At 47.6% G+C, this 13,252-nt stretch overlaps 1 pseudogene; it reads left to right on the top strand.

Annotated features, from left to right (window-relative positions):
• The first annotated feature begins 2,603 nt into the window (after positions 1-2,603).
• LOC103729829 lies at positions 2,604-2,753 on the top strand (annotated as a pseudogene).
• The last annotated feature ends 10,499 nt before the right edge of the window (positions 2,754-13,252 follow it).

Here is a 13,252-nt window from a genome sequence, read left to right as displayed (position 1 = left end):
TTCCTGGACATCTTTCCCTGACATCTTTCCCTTCCCTGACATCTTTCCCTTCCCTTCCCTTCCCTTCCCTGACATCTTTCCCTTCTCCGAGGAAAGGTGCCCCGTGCGAAATAAATCTGTATCCCACTGAGAATTCCATCTGTGCCTCGGTGCCTCCTCCATCCGCGACACCCGCTCACTCCCGCCCGCTCTCTACCTATCACAAACAACTATGAATTGTGTTGCCCCATGCGAAATAAATCTGTATCCCACTGAGAATTCCATCTGTGCCTCGTTGCCTCCTCCATCCGCGCCACCCGCTCGCTCCCGCCCGCTCTCTACCTATCACAAACAACTATGAATTGTGACTACATGAGACCCTGTTTCAAAAAACAAAAAAGCAAGCCAGCATAATAGCCCATACCTATAATTCTAGCACTTGGGAGGCTGAAGTAGGAGGATCAATCACCCTGAGTTTGAGGTTAACCTGGGCTACATAGTGAGTTCCAGGTCAATCTGGGCTACAGTGTGAGACCCTGTCTCAAAATAGCAACAAAAAACTAAACCAAATTAGTATGTTGGAGTCTCGGTGCCCTGCGTTGACCTCCATCCAGCCTGACAAAGTCATAATAAAGATGGCGCAGCTGATGATAGGTGGTCTGTAGCCCTCTCCAGGGAGGCAGAATCTGCCCAGGAAGCACAAGTCTCTGGTATAAAGCTGTGTCAACAGCACTAACAGCAACATTATCTCATATGCAAATCAGCTTCACACAATTGCAGAGCAGGCACTGCACAGTAATTACCCATCAAGTGGTAATTAAGCTTTTATTATTTTTTAAATATCCATTAAAGAAAGCATTTTACATTGCAAAAAACAATCCATGTCACAAGCCAGTTAGTTAAAAATGTTTGTCTGTTTTGAGGCCCCAGAAACATCAGCACAGTCCCATGCTGAGGGACCACTTAGCACAAAACAGGTGTCTGAGAAGCCCAAGAACATCTGATGTCTCAGTCAGCATCCTGGTTTCCATGCCAGAAGCATCTTCTTGGCATCTTAAGATCACAGGTGAAAAGCCTGGTGGCGCAGGACTGTCACCCCAAGGGAGACCAAGGCAGGAAAATTTTGAGTTCAAGGCCAGCCTGGACAACTTAGTGAGACCCTGGGTCAAAACACGCAGTAAAAAGAGGACTGGGGATGGGATGGAGCTCAGTGGTAGAGCACTGGCCTAACGTGCAAGTCCTAGGTTCAATTCCCAGTAGGAGAAAAATAAATAAGAAAATAGCAAGGGGCTGGGAGAAGGCTCAGTGGTTAAGAGTGCTTGCTGCATATGCCTACAAAGTTCAGATCCTAGAACCCAGGTAACAAACTAGGCCTCACACACACCTCTAAGATTCCAGCTCTGTGGGGGGCAGAGACAGGAAGATCACTGGGACTCACTGGCTTCCAGCCTAGATAAGGAAATGCAAGTCCCAGATTCAGGAAGAGTCCCTACCTCAAAAGAAGAGTCAGAGCGAGGTAGAGGAGGACATGGCATCCTCTTCTGGTCTTCCCGTGCCCATGCAGAGAATGCACTCACACGCACATGTGAGCATACCGCCATACATGTACATACACACACATTAAGGAAAATCTCAGTGTAGGAGCCTTTAAGAAATCAGGGATTTGCCCCACAAGCTGTGCTGTGAGCCAAGGTAGCTCCGTGGCTCTCAGCTATACTAAAGGAAATGAGGAAGAGGTAAGGTCCTAGTGCTGTGCCCAGGGAGAGCAGCCACGCCCTTGCCTAGAGGTTGCTCCAAGTGTCTCGGGTCTCTCCCCACTCTCCCCAGTCAGCCTGAGGGCAGTTGGAAATGAGGCAGGGTAGGGAACACCTCTTCCGGGACCACCCCCATCCGCCCAGCCCAGCAGGACAGAAACATGCCACCAATCACATCTCCTGTCTGCCACCTTGACACACCCCAGGAGGGCTGCACCTTCCAAGCCCTTGCCCTCCCCCCCACTCCGCAGCATCTTGAGATGGCATTTGGCAATTCTGAATTTTCTCTAACTTGAGGCACAGCTGTGTCCATTACCGGTTCAGTGCTGGCCCAAGGCTTTGCCAAAAACCCAAGAGGCAGGAACTGACACAAGAAAATGGTTTCATTGACTCTTTGGTCCACCTCACCTGTAGTAGTGTTAGCATTTATGGATGCCACATGTGGTGCACGCCTGTGAGCACTTAAGGGCGGAGGCAGGAGGATCAGGAGTTCAAGATCATGCTTAGCTACAGAGTGAGTTTGGGGCCAACCTGAGCTGAGGACGGTTCACCCTCCAGATGTTATTTCAAAGCCCCACCTTCGCCTTCACAAAATTCAACTTGAAACATCCAGTTAAGGGAGCCTGTGGCTCAATGGTTAAAAGCACTGTCTGCTCTTACAGGGGACCTGCGTTCAGTTCCCACCACCCACATGCTGGCCAACGTTCCATAACTCCAGTTCCAGGGGATCTGACGCCCTCTTCTGACCTCCGAGGGCATCGCACGACATAGGTGTCCTTACAAATGGGCAATACATTCATACACATAAAAATAATGAGGCCGGCACACACAGCTGGCTGCGGTCAGAGGCTGGTCTGGCTGAGCACGATGATGTCTCTCCAGTATTACCTTAATGAGCAGGTGATCGTGTCTATCCACTGGGCCAACAGGATTGCTCAGCCCACCCTGTTCAGTTCTCCTGAGATACTGGTGACACCAAACACAATCAAGAAACGCTTCAGGGTGCTCATGACTCAATAACTGTGTCCTGTCCATTGAGGGTTCCTTAATGTCTCCTGCTGTCTGTCCCCTCCTGGCCTCGTGCTCAAGAATAACCAAAGGTATCAATCTGCAAGTCATGAAGCCTTCTTTTTTTTTAAAAAAATTATTTATTATTTTTATGTGTATGCATGTATTACCTGCATGTAGGTAAGTGCACCCGTGTCGTGCAATGCCCATGGAGGACAGAAAGGGCCATCGGATCTCCTGGAACTGGAGTTCCGGACAGTTGTTAGCTGCCATGTGGAATGTGGGTGCTGGGATTTGAACCTGGTCTTCTGCAAGAGCAGCCAGTGCTCTTAACCACCGAGCCATCTCTCCAGCCCCCATTAAGCCTTCTTAACCATCCCAGGCTCTTTGGAATCCAATCTCATCCTTGCTTTTGACTGAGTCAACAGTGAGGGGCATCCCCCATAAAGGGAACAAAAACAAATGTGACTTTTTTTCTTCACATTTTGAATTACTGCCAGGTTTTTTTTTTAATTTTTTAAAAATTTATTTTATGCGTATGCATGTATTGCCTGCATGTAGGTAAGTGCACCCGTGGCATGCAATGCCTGCAGGGGATAGAAGAGGCTGTCGGATCCCCTGGAACTAGAGTTATGGACAGTTGTTAGCTGCCATGTGGGTGCTGGGATTTGAACCTGGGTCTTCTGCAAGAACAACCAGTGTTTTTAATCGCTGAGCCATCTCTCCAGCCCCCACTGCCATGTTATTAAAGATAAAATGATTTGAAAGCTCAAAATATTTTTAAACCCTGTTAAAGCTGGGGGTGGTAGCACACACCTTTAATCCTAGCAGAGGGAAGCAGAGGCAGGCGGATCTCTGAGTTTGAGGCCAGCCTGGTCTACAGAGGGAGTTCCAGGTCAGGTAGGGCTACAGGGAGACCCTGTCTCAAAAAAACCAAAAAAAAAAAAAAATCCTATTAAATGCCCAATACTTAGTAGAAATAAAGCCACGTGTTGTGCTGCATGCCCGTAATCCCAGCACTCTGGAGGCTGAGGCAGGAGGATAATCATTTCAAGGTGTGTCTGGGCAATTTCTTAAGTCCAGGTCTCAAAATTCATGAGACTGACAGGCTGCCTACTGTGCTACGAGGTTGACAGGTCTGAAAATTTAAAGTGAAAAAAAGACCTGGTTTTACCTGAGGCCCTGGGCTTCAATTGCTGGTACTGGAAAAATAAAATAAAAAAGGTTCCTGGAACCTTGTCCCTGATGGAACCTGGCCCTTGGGCAGTTGGATTCTTGTTCCCAGGCCGGTCACTCATACTTAGCTCAGAATAAATTTTATCTTTTTCTTGGAAGGGGCAGTTTGTTTTGTTCTTTTTTGTTTTGTTGACTCTCAGAACCTGGGACATTAAGGCGGAAGGATCAAGAGTTTGAGGTTAGCACACAACTTTAATCCCAGCACTTGGGGGATGGGTAGGTAGATCTCTGAGTTCGAGGTCAGCCCGGTGTACATAATGAGCTCCAGAGTAGGCAGGGCTACATGGTAAGACCCTGTCTCAGAAAGAACAGACAAAAAAGGAATCCCAAAGCCAGATTTGGGGTGTCACCTTTCATCTTAGCACTTGGGGAGCAAACAGTATGATCAGGAGTTCAAAGCCAGCATGAGCTACATGAGAGCCTGTCTTCTTGAAAAACTATATTTTACATTTTGATTGATTTATTCTGTGTGTGTATAGGTGTGGGTGTGAGTGAATGCATGGCACAGCACATATGTGGAGGTCAGAGGACAACTTGCCAGAGTCCATTCTCTCCTCCATGTGGGTTCCAGGGATCAAACTTAGGTTGTCAGGTTTGGTACCCAATGAATCATCTCACCAGCCCCAAGGCCCTGTCTTAAAAGCAAAATAAGCCCTCAATAGAAAGGCAAGCAGATCTCTGGGTTCCAGGTCAGCCTGATCTAATAGAAAGTTCCTGACTAGTTGTAGCTACATATTGAGATTCTGTCTAAAAAAACAAACAGGAGCTCCATGGTGGCTCACAACTACCCATAACTCTAGTTCCAGTGGATCTGAAGCCCTCTTCTGACCTCTGTGGGCACTGCATGCTTATGCTACATATACATACATGCAGGTAAACATTCATACGTATAAAATAAAAATGAAATATTTTTGTTTGTTAAACAGGGTCTCCCTATAGCCCCAGCTGTCCTGGAACTCACTATATAGGCCGGGCTGACCTTGAACTCACAGAGATCTGCCTGCCTCTGCCTCCCGAGTATTGGGATTAAAGGTGTGTGGCTCAGCAAGACCCAGTCTTTAAACAAACAAACAACAGCTGGGTCTGTGACATAGGACTAATCTACCACTCAGGAGGGAGAGGCAGGCGGATCCCTAGGAGTTCTAGGCCAGGCAGGGCTACATATAGTCTGTCTCAAAAATGGGAAAAGAAAACAAGCTAAACAAAAGGTGGACATGCGTCTATCCTACAGGTTATCAGCAAGTAGACGGATCATGGCTGAAGGAAGGTGAAGTGTTTCCCCGAGGGAGGTGGGTGTGGGGAAAGCTCACCAACCTGGGCTTTACTTGGCTTGGGCCGTGCACACCTTTCCTAACAATGCAGCTGGAACCTGGAACCCTCACCTGCATCGACCTGCATGCGTACCCCACTTCAGACAATAGATTACCTTCTCCCCTAGCAGCCCTTAGAAACTCCCTTTGTATGGTCAGTTTCTATTCAAACATATTTTGGGTCATGTCTGGTATAAGAGGCAGTGAGTCAATCAGGCCTGAACTAGTTTTTGGTATATGTACAGAGTTGTAGTTTGTTTCTGTATTGCTGTGATAAACACCATGACTCAAAGCAACTCGGGGAAGGAAAGCGTTTATTTCATCTGACACTTCCGAGGCACAGTCCAATCCTTAACCACTCAGCCATCTCTGTAGCCCCTATTTATTTTTTTGAGACAGGGTATCACTATGTAGCCCTGGCTAACCTAGAACTTGCTTTGTAGGCAAGGCTGGCCTGGAACTTAAAGAGATCTGCCTGTCTCTGCCTCTGCCTCCCAGTGCTGGGATTAAAGTCATGGACCACCACATCTGGAGATTTATTTTATTTTTAATTACACGTCTGTGTGGGGGTATGTGCATGGGAATGCAATTGCCCACAGAAAGAGGTCGGATCCGCAGCTGGAGTTAGCAAAGGCAAATCTGAGCCCCCTGACGTGGGAGCTGGTAGCAAAACTTGGGTCCTCTGCAGCAGCAACAAGTTTGTTTTTGAGACAGGGTCTCACTGTGTAGCACTGGCTGGCCTTGAACTCACAGAGACCCACCTGCCTCTGCCTCCAAAGTGCTGGGCACCATGCCCGGATGAAGCAAGTGTGCTTAACCACCGAGCTCTCTCTCCAGCCCCTATTTCTTTGTTTTGAAGTCTTGTGTTAACATCTCTGGAAACTAAGTTTGGATCTCATGTGTTGTATCATTTTTGTTGTTGTTGTTCAGGCAAAGTTGATACAAAGCAGACACTTGTGGGAATCATCAAGGTTTTCATGTGTCTCCAAGTCTCTAGGTGGAGCTCTAACTTTCCGTCCTGGTCATCAGGCATAGACACAAGGATACAGTGCAGTGACAATACCACAGCCATAGAAACAATGTGTTTCAAACAGAGGGAAAAGTTGAAATAGAGTACCTCTTAGATCTGCAACAGTTAACATTTTGCTACATTTGTACCCTGTGGTTTTGTGTGAATAGATATTTTCTTTTTGTGTCATTGTTATAAAATTGGCTGATGTTACCACTGTCACCCTGAAATTCTTCAGAATGTATCTTCTAGCGACAGAGGTGCCGCCAAAGAGCACAATCTTCTCTCTCTGTCTCTGTCTCTCTCTCTGGTCTTTTTGGGACAGGGTCTCCCTGTAGCTGCAGCTGGCCTAGAACTGGCTATGTAGACCAGGCTGGCCTCAAACTCAGAGATCAGCCTGTCTCTGCCTCCACATACTGACACTAATGGCCAGGGCTACCACACCCAGATTATCCTGTTTATCTTAAAGTTTTTCAGTTGCATGACCATCGCACATGTGCATGTCCTTAGGCAAGCTTGGCTGCTAATAATTTTCTTCTCTAAATTTCCAGTTTGGGTGGGGTTAGCTAGACCAGTCGGCATTAGCAGACAGCTAGTGTCTTAGTTTGTTTCTCCATTGCTATGACAAAACACTCTGACCACTACCAACTTGGGGAGGAAAGGGTTTGTCTTACATCTCCCGGGTCACAGTTCCTCAGGGAGCTGAAGGTAGGAACTCAGGGCAGGAACCTGGAGGCGGGAGCTGGAGCACAGGCCATGGAGGATCGCTGCTTACTGACTTGCTCCCCTGGCCGGTGCTCAGCCTGCTTTCGTATGCAACACAGGCCCACCTGCCCAGGGGTGGCACCGCTCACATCACTCAACAATCAAGAAGATGCCCCTCAGACATGGCCACAGGCCAGTCCAATGAAGGCGATTCCCCAATGGAGGCTCCCTCAGCCCAGGTGAGTCACGTTGACACTAAAGCGCCCAGCACAGCTGGTATTTTCTGTTCATCTAAATGCACACGAGGCGCTTTTGTTTGAAATGGACCAGTTGTACTTTTATTCCTTTTGGTTGTTGTTTTTATTATTATTTTAAATGTACGAATGTTCTGTCTGCATGAATGTAAGTGCGCTTGTGTGTGCAGTGTCCATAGAGCCTAGAAGAGAGCATCAGATCTCCTAGAAGTGGAGTTTCAGATGGTTGTTAGCCACCACGCGAGTGCTTGGAAGAAGAAGCAGCAAGTGTCCTTAATGGCTGAGCCGTCTCTCCAGCCCCTCACTTTGCCTTTGGATAAGATCTTCTTACCACTTTGCAGTCTGTGTGTTCTTTTTCAATTCTTTGATTAAGATGCCAAGAAACACCCAGTCCAGATAGTGACCACATGGTAACACTTTGTCTGTCCCCTCCTCTCTTCCTGGGGCAGATTACTGAGCTGAGCTCAGCACTGATGTTTAAAGAGAAAACCTCTTTTAGGAAATTCAAGCTCTTAGGAGGATCAAGTTTGAGGATAGCTTGGGCTTTGTAGTAAGACTGTCACAAGAAACCAAAACAAAAAGATACATTGATTGAAGACGTGACTCCATTGGTAGAGTGTCTGCCCAGCATATAGGAAGCCCCGAGTTGATGTCCCAGCACGACCTAAATACTGGTGACTACCAGGAATCCCAGAATTCAGGAGGATCAGAAGTTCAAAGTTGTTAGCTACATAGGCAGTTCAAGGCCAGCCTGGTCTACATACTGAGTTCAGGCCAGCTGGGGCTACAGGAAGACCCTGTGTCAAAAAGACCAAAAAAAGATCACTTGGTCCTCTTACAGAGGACCCAGATTCGGTTCCCAGCACCCATATCATGGCTAACAAACCATCTGTAACTCCTGTTCCAGGGGATCCAATGCATTCTGGTCTCTGTAGGCACCAGGTATACACGTGGCACACATACACATAAAATACTCATACACATAAAATAAAAATAAATAAAATTCAAAAAACAAATGTATAGGGGGCTGAGGAGATGGCTCAGCGGTTAAGAGCACTGACTGTTCTTGCAGAAGATCCAGGTTTGATTCCCAGCACCCAGCACCCACATGGCAGCTACGAACTGTCCTTAACTCCAGTTCCAGGGAATCCAAAGCCCTCTTCTGACTTCCGCAACATTGCACGACACGGGTGCACTCACATACATGCAGGCAATACACAAATACACATAAAATAAAAATAATAAAATATTTTAAAAAATAATAAATGTATAAATAAATAAGGAGCTGGTGAGATGGCTTAGTGATAACAGTGCCTGCTGCCAAGCCTGATAACTTGAGTTCAATCCCTGGGACCCACAAAGTGGAAGGAGAAAACTGACTCCTAAAAGTTGTCCTCTGACCTCCATTCACGCACCATGGCACATGTGTATGCACACACATACACAAACACATGAAATAACTAAATAAAAATGTAATAAAAATAGGGGCTGGAGAGATGGCTCAGTGGTTAAGAACACAGGTTGTTCTTGCAGAAGACCCAGGTTCGAATCCCAGCACCCACACGGCAGCTAACAACTGTCTGTAACTCCAGTTCCAGGGGATCCGACAACCTCTCTGTCCTCCGCAGGCATTTCGTGACACGGTGCACTTACCTACATGTAGGTAATACACGTACACATGGTGGCACACGCCTTTAATCCCAGCACTTGGGAGACAGAGGCAGGCAGAGGCCAGCCTGGTCTCCATGGTGAATCCAGGACAGCTGGGACTACAGGGAGACCCTGTCTCAAAAAGAGCCCCCCCCCAAAAAAAGTTAAAAAATGTAATAAAAATAAAAGTTTTAAGAAGCCAGGAATGATGGTACATGCCTCTAATTCCAGGACTTGGGAGGTGGAGGCAAGAGAATCAAGGGCTCAATGTCCTCTGCTACATGGAGAGTTTGAGAGCCTGGGCTACACAAGGCCCTGTCTCCAAAAAAAGAAAGTGCCCGGCGTGGTGGTGCCCACCTTTAATGCCAGCACTCAGAGGCAGGCAGATCTCTGTGAGATGTGATCTACATAGCAAGTTCCAGGCCAGCTGGGACTACAGGGAGACCTCATGTCAAAAAAAAAAAAGAAAAATTAAAAAAGAAGAAAGCACACATTTCAAATGCCATGTGCTAGCAGACCAAATAATAATTTGGGACTCAAATGGGCAGCCTGAGCTCTGATTTGGCTCTGGTTAGAAAATGCCTTGTGTTGGTTTAAATGACACAGACACAGAGCCAAACAGGAAGAAGAGTTGTGACAATGGACACAGACATGTGAAAGGATGAGGGACAGCAAGACTTACCTGTGACCCCGGAAGAATTGCCTGTGACCTCGGAAACTGGGAGAGAGGTGGGGGACAGGGCCTTCTGCTGCTAAGGTCTGACTGTGTCCCCTCCATTTCTAGTGATAGAAGTTTAGTCCCCAACAACTCTGCTGATGGTGGGCCTGGAGCCAGTGGCTTTATGGAAAGGAGAGAGACTGAAGGCCACCCCTTTGTGCTGTCAGAAGGAAGTGTCGGGAGACGGGGTGCTGTTCAGCTTCTGCACCTGTTAGCTACAGGAACTGTGGTTTTTATATAACCTGTCCCAGGTATGTTGTTAAAACACTAGAGAGTGGGGCTGGAGAGATGGCTTTGAGGTTAAGAGCACTGGCTGTTCTTGCAGAAGACCTGGGTTTGAATCCTAGTACCCACAGGGTGGCTAACAACTATCTGTAACTCCAGTTCCAGGGGATCCTCTTCTGACCTCCAAGGGCATTGCACGACACTGGTACACTTACATACATGAAACAATATACTCATATCACATAAAATGAAAATAATAAAATATTACAAAATAGAATGGACTCTTCCTCTCAGAGGTCAAGTGTCCAATGAGCCACATCTGGGCCCTGGACACAGCCTGATACTCATACACATAAAAATACACACACACACACACACACACACACAAGTTTAAAAAAAAAAACATTGCCAGACATGGTAGCGCATGCCTTTAATCCTAGCACTTGAGAGGCAGAGGCAGGCGGATCTCCTATCTTTGCCATAGAAAAGCTGGCTTTACAGACACCAGCCACTGGATCCAGCTTCTATGTGGGTTCAGAGGGTCCAAACTCAGGTCATCAAGCTTGGGCAGCAAGTGTTTTTACATGCTGACCTTACATGCTGACCAGTTCCCCAGTCCAGCAAGTCTATTTTTAAAAATCTGAATCTGAGAGGAATGATCTTAGCCATGCCACGTGCCCTCTTTCAGATTCCTAACCCTGGAGTGGGAAACCAGTGGCTTCCACTTCACTGGGTCTCATGAGAACTTAATGAGATCATTTGTTCCTTCAACAAATATTCACTGCACAGCTGCCAAGTGCCTGGAACTGGTCTAGGCACTGGGGACATCTGGGGCACATGGCATCTGAGGGCATCTGCACACACATGGCTGGTATCTTGGAGCCTGGATTCCAGTGGAGGAGCAGAAATTTCACACATAAAATGCTCACAGCTATCTCAGCACTAGGGAGGTAGAGGCAGGCAGATCTCTGTAAAGTGCCAGTTCGATGACCAAGCTCAACACGATAACAATGTGGAACACTGAGGTGTGGCCACCACTGTGCAGTGGTCAGGTCCTCAAGAGGAGACACTGGCACTTAGCCCCTGGGAAACACAACCCCAGGCTGCCTGGGGACCCTGAGCAAAGACCTGCTGCCCCAGCATACAGTGGACAGCAGGGGTTCCCACACTTTTTGCTTTTCCAGTTCTTAGAACTAGAAATAGCTCTGGACAGAGAGCCTGCCTAGCATAGGTCAGAGGCCTAAGCACCATCTCCAGCACCACAGAAGTGAACACGTACAGAAACACCATCATCTGCTGACTCCAAATGCTTTTGCTTTTGTAAGTTCTATTTCTGTTTTCTATGTTAAAAATGAAAACTGTTATATTAAAATATGAAAAGGGGTTAAGAGACGTGGCTTGGGGTTAAGAGCAGTTGCTGTTCTTCCAGGAAGATACCAGTTTGGTTCCTGGAACCCACACCAGGAGGCTCACAACCACCCACAACTGCAGCTCCAGGGGATCTAACACCCCCTTCCGGCTTCTGGGGGCATCTGTACACACAAACACACACACACACACACGCATAAATAAAAATAAACATGCATAACTGTTCATTTATTCATTTAATTTTTACAAGGGTTTTGCTTGTCTGTCTGTCTGTGTACCTGTATGTATGTATTTGTGTGTACAGTGCCCACAGAGGACAGAAGACGGCAACAGAGCTGACATGTAGGTGCTGGGAACCAAACTCAGGTCCTCTGCAAGAGCAGAAAGTGCTCTTGTTATGGAAATAATCAGAGACTGTAGAACCCTGAGACCCTCTTCATTCACCCGCTACCCCCAATCCCTCCAGACCCCCACTAATTGCTCTTTTAGCTTCTGTAAAATGCTTGGCTGCTGCTTTAGACATGCCTAGACATACTCTGGCATGCCCTGACCCCCACCTGCTATTCCCCACCCCCCTTCTAGGAAACTGTAGATTAACCAAGCCCGAACATAAAAACTGCCCAATAAGGTAAAAACAGAGACTCCTGGCCCCACAGGTAACAGTCAGCACATTCCACAGCCCTGAGAATAGCACCTACCAATAAGAAACTTCCAGGGCTGCATCTTATACATCCAATCAGTTTAAAATTATGTTGGCGTGCACAGGCTCCTTGAACCAACCAAAATGTATCTTCGATATCTGCCCCCTTCTCTGTCTAAAACCTATAAAAGGCTCCACTCTCCATTACTCTGGGCTCTCAGCATGGATCCGTTGAGTTGGTGAGGTCTGAGAGCCCAAGCTTAAGCCCGAATAAACCATAAACCTTTGCTTTTGCATTTTGGTGTGTTGGGTCCTCGGTGGTCTTTTGGGGGTCCAGTGGATGGGGTACAACATTTGGGGGCTCCTCCGGGATCCCCCCAGAGACCTCCGAGAGGAACCGACCCCAAAAGGTTTGTTATCAACTGGCCGGGTAAGTTTTTGTAAAACTGTGTTTGTCCGCCTGTCTTTTTGTCTGCCTGTCTTTTCTATACTTTCCCTTTGGTTGCGGCCATCTGATCTCAGTTTTTTGTTGCTGGAATGCTAGCAAGGCAACCTGGAGGATTCGGGAGACGTTCCCATCCTTGTCGGAGTGGGTGTTCCCCACTGGACACCCCACCAGGACACTAGTCCGTCTGAAACCTCAGAGGACATTGTGACCCTGTTGGGACATGTGAGTCCTATCCATATGGTCTTTGGCACAATCGAGCCAGGGAATCCATACGGCCGAGAGTCCAGACCATCTGAAAGCCGCGGTAGTTTAATTTGGGCCCTCTGTCTGTCTGTGTCATTCTTGTGTCTTGTGATATTTGTTCTAATTTCTTTGTTGACGAAACAGACGGACTGATAAATACTATGGGCAACACCCCATCTTCCCCTCTAGATCTTACACTAGTCCACTGGGGGGACGTTAAGATGATTGCCCATAACAATAGTGTAGATGTAAAGAAAAAGAAATGGACAACTTTATGTTCGGTTGATTGCCCTCCTTTAATGTTGGATGGCCCCCCGAAGGGACTTTTAACTTGAGTTTGATTACCAGGGTAGAGGACCACGTCTTCCGCCCATGGACGGGCCACCAGGACCAGATCCCATACATCGTGACCTGGCGAGGCCTCATCGAATGACCTGATGGCCCCCAGCCTGGGTCAAGTCCTTCCTTCCCCTGATTAATCCAACTGCTCCCCCTCCACCTCTGCAGGTCCTCCCTCTCAGACCAAAGGCGGAAGAGAAACCCATTCTCTAGGGAGGCACAGAGGAGAACGACATCTTTCCCCCGCCCTATTCCTCTCAGACGGGCACCCCGCCAACAGCGTCACAAGTGCAGGCCCCGCCTCCTAACCCTGAGGAGCCACCATCGCTTCCACAGGGACCTACGCAGGCCACACGGAGCCGGAGG

This window comes from Nannospalax galili, unplaced genomic scaffold (assembly GCF_000622305.1).
Source record: "Nannospalax galili isolate Female #2095 unplaced genomic scaffold, S.galili_v1.0 scaffold933, whole genome shotgun sequence".
In the NCBI taxonomy this organism is placed as follows: Eukaryota; Metazoa; Chordata; class Mammalia; order Rodentia; family Spalacidae; genus Nannospalax; species Nannospalax galili.
Note: the sequence above shows the minus strand (reverse complement) of the source record. Positions and strands in the feature narration are given on the sequence as shown.